The sequence below is a fragment of the Homalodisca vitripennis genome, chromosome 2 (genome assembly GCF_021130785.1).
Source record: "Homalodisca vitripennis isolate AUS2020 chromosome 2, UT_GWSS_2.1, whole genome shotgun sequence".
In the NCBI taxonomy this organism is placed as follows: domain Eukaryota; kingdom Metazoa; phylum Arthropoda; class Insecta; order Hemiptera; family Cicadellidae; genus Homalodisca; species Homalodisca vitripennis.
The window spans coordinates 144,817,224-144,821,320 of record NC_060208.1 but is presented as its reverse complement, the minus strand read 5'-3'; the positions used below and the strand labels follow the sequence as shown (position 1 = coordinate 144,821,320).

The following is a 4,097-nucleotide window of genomic DNA, read 5'->3' as shown; positions in this document are numbered from 1 at the left end:
CTTATTTTGAGGGATTTTGAAAAAACCAAATATATTTCTTCTAAGGATTGCAATCCTCATTCCAGGCACATAATCATAGAAAATATGTACTCTGTATGTAGAAAGCTTAAGCCACGTGGGCATTTAATTTGCGTCATCAGGAAGTTGGAGAACAAAAACATCGTAGTCCTTATAGAGGTTCTAACCATATTTCTGCCCCAATGCATGGTTAATCTTACGAAAATCTTTTATTTGTCTGTGTCTAAAGCATAAGGCATGTGTGTGTCAAATTAATTTCTAGGACATTGACTAGTTAATAAACAAAATATAGTTTTTCCAGGGGTTGCAGCCATATTTCATCCTGTGTGGAAATTGATCTTCATGAAAATGCTAAAGTTATTTCTATTTAAGCCATGAAATTCCCGAATGCTAAATTTTCTTTGTTATCGGGATGATTGTGTAAGTGAGAGAGTGAGGGCTTTGCCTTTTTATATAGAGATTAATATTTCAGAATTTATTGAGATGTTTTATAAGGCTACAATTTAAAAATATAATTAAAGTGGTTCTTCAGGTTATAAATAAACATTGCCAAACTCCTTTAACTATACAAAACAACAAAATGTTATGCAATTCTTTTAATTAGATTGACGATCTATTTTATTTTATATATGTAACTGAAAAGTATTAAAAGCATGTTTATGTATAGTTGATACGCGCTTTTTGCAAGGAATTATGTACAGGGTATCCATTTTACTTTGCTAATTATATGTCATTTATTGCAATAAAATTTAATTTCTTGATGTGTGCTAAACCTATCTATCAACCTCAAACCGCATTCAATTTCGAAGATCGAGTAATTACCACGAATTTATGACTTGCACAATATATGACCACAATTTATCAAATCTCAGACGTTCACTTTTATCATGCAGTGCAGAATGATAAATTATCTTCAGTCTGCTAAGAGTGAAACTGCAAGAGTCACTACAGAGTACGAGTATGTTGGAAGGAGTTTCTTAGACCATGGCCAAAATATATAAGTTGCACGTGAGTTTCAAATCTATTACTTATATATTAATCTTATTCTGGACATTGCACTGAAAATAACTTGTGTAATTTTAATTTCCTTTTAATAAGTTTTAAATTGCAACTTTTAGTTTTATTAATTCCAATAGCCGACGATTTGGTCACGCATTTATATTTTTTTTCAAAAACAAGATTTATAAAACATAACAACAAAACCATGTTTTATCCGTTACGAGATAAATACATTTATATAATTTTTACAATTATACTATTCACTTTTTTCATGTACTACTACATTTTCTAAATGGTTATTTTTAGTTACAGATTTTCGTTTATAGTACATAACCTACATTTTTGTAGTATGGTCCAGTCAATTTATTTCAAAGATGTGAATATGATAATAAATAGTTCGTTATGAACAATTGTAATACTACGAATTAAAATTTATCATCATTACGAATTAATCATGAATATTCGTAATACTCATAGTTAACTGTCTTAATTAACAATATTAGCTACTCATTAGCTGTACTTGTTTTTAATCACTTACAAAGTACCTATGTTTATGGAAGATAATTAAGCATATTAGTGACTAGCTAACTGAATATATTTTTATTTGATGAGAAACAAAATCTCATTTTCTTATATCTTTGTTCATATAAATATTTTCCTGCCTTATTATATAACTGTGTCTCTAAAGTTTTCATAGCATGAGCCTATAAAGAACATTAAATTTATTAGTTATAAGACTACCAAATGAAGAACTAAGAAAATGAAGTCTAAAAAATAGTGATAGAGTTGCATTTTCTACAGCGAAGCCACCTCAAATTCAGTTAACTAACATTCTTCCAGCCTCAAGCATAGTAACCGTTTAACGATTCTATGACAATTTGGAATATCTATGTAAAATTGGAAGATTATTTAATTTTAAATTCATAAAACCGCTTAGTGAATTAATCTTAGTAACCCAATGTAATAATATAGTCTTAAAATATTATTCTTCCTTATATAATGGCACCTAAATTATTGTCATTATAGATAAATTGACTTTTCTTCTTGTACTTGTATGGTAAATAATTTGCAATATCGTGAACATTCTATGTATTCTCTATTCTTCAGCATCAACATTTAATTATTTCAGAAAGTATTAATAAAATATTAATTCCATTTTGCATAGTTATAATGTATACATTTTATAACATTCAGTGTATATGAATCACAGAGTATAATATTTTTAATGGTATAGTAAATTGTAAGCAATGATATTTCAAAAGTAATTTTTTATACATTATATTTTCTTTATTATTCACTTATATTATATTATCCAGGGAGTTTTACAGAGATTTCCCCAATGAAATTGAGTTGTTTCTAATAAATTACTTTTTATCAAAGACGCTGACACTTCTAATTGACGTTTTTCGTCTCCGCATTAACCCGTGAAGAAAGACATTCACCATCTAAGTTTCGAAGAGGAAGAACAAGAAGACACTGTGTACGGGGAAGGTCTTCAAAAGTACCACTCCACTGACTTCCATGATGACTCCACATTCCACATTGACTTGGTAGAAGAGTTTAAGCGATACCATCGTCTGGGACCGTAGGCGGAGATCCTTGGAGGCTACAGAGAAGATCAGTACCACCACTCTTGCTGGAGAAGACTTGGTTTACGAGCAAGCTGGACGAAGGAAAGGAAGATGAGACGGTAGGTTCTTCTTTTGTTAGTTCTATTATGAAAATACAGGCAAAAAGAGAACAATTTGTTTTCTGACAATAATCATTGACAGCAAAATACAGTAGTACAATTCTGGTATGTTACAAGATTGAACTAATAATGTATTAAAAAGCTTATTTATAACTGAACTTCCATTACTTAATTTTTGTTTATTAATAAACACGCTTAAACAATATATTTTAACGAATAAAGAATGCTAATATATAAAGAATATGTTTAACAATCTTAAACATATTCTTAGGCATATATATTTCAATCCATTTTTTTATCTTAACTTCACTGTAGCAAAGGGGTAAGGTTGTAACTCTCTATTCTAGATGTTAGACTTATTCTTAGTCGGTTCAATATTAGGCTACTACTTCGAGATGTCCCAAATCAAATCGTACAAGATAAAAAATGTTTCAATAGATCGAAATGTTTAAAATCGACGATTTATTAGATTACTAGCACTTAGTTGTTTCGCGCAATTTCCTGCTAGGTAACAAACGTGTCTGTATACGCATAACATTCAAAATGAAACACCAAACACTCCAGAGACAAGTAATGAGGATATGCTCCATCGAGAGGCTGTCAATTTCATGCTGAGTAACAAACGTGTCTGTATATGCATAACATTCAAAATGAAACACCAAACACTCCAGAGACAAGTAATGAGGATATGCTCCATCGAGAGGCTGTCAATTTCATGCTAACGGAATCTATGTCTATCCCTAGATTCTAAATTATTAATTATATTTATCCAAGATTCCATAATTATATATTTTTTATTTATTTATTATTGAGTTAAAACTGCTATTTTTGACTTTATTTGTTCTAAAAAACATTCAATATACTGAGAAACGCTTGTATGAACACTGTTATTTATCGCTGCATTATTAATGTATTTCTTACTTGTAAGTTTTACTTGTAATTTCCAGCTAAGCCATAACAAATAGTTTGTTTTAACATTGTTACCAAAACTGTTAGTGTACTGTGTTACTGTGAACTGCTTGTTATTAATACGTTACTTTCAATAGACAACATCAATGCCTGAGGATGAAGGGAAAATGGGCTAAAGAAGAATGCCGCAAGAAGAGGTGGAAAATGTTAACAGATGTTATCAGTTACAACAGACATTGGTTTATCGGTACGGTTTGCAATAAATACTGTTGTTTTTTACCAATTTTTGCGACCAGAAATCCCTTACTTGTAAGTAAGATCTCTAAACAAGTATTTCCTACTATATTGTTTTGTATTTTGCGTGTTTTTGTACTATGAATAAAACTTATATTTTTACTATGAGTCTTTAAACTAGTAATTTATTTTGTAATTATTAGTGTTTGTATATACAATCTATTCAAAGTCTGTCTAATTATAATAA

General features: G+C 29.7%; 1 long non-coding RNA gene across 1 annotated transcript; it reads left to right on the top strand.

The window, feature by feature from the left end:
• Positions 1–644: 644 nt before the first annotated feature.
• On the top strand, positions 645–4,097 carry LOC124356346. The gene is made up of 3 exons (XR_006921854.1): positions 645–1,026; positions 2,398–2,707; positions 3,754–4,097. It is a non-coding gene; the product is annotated as an uncharacterized LOC124356346 (long non-coding RNA).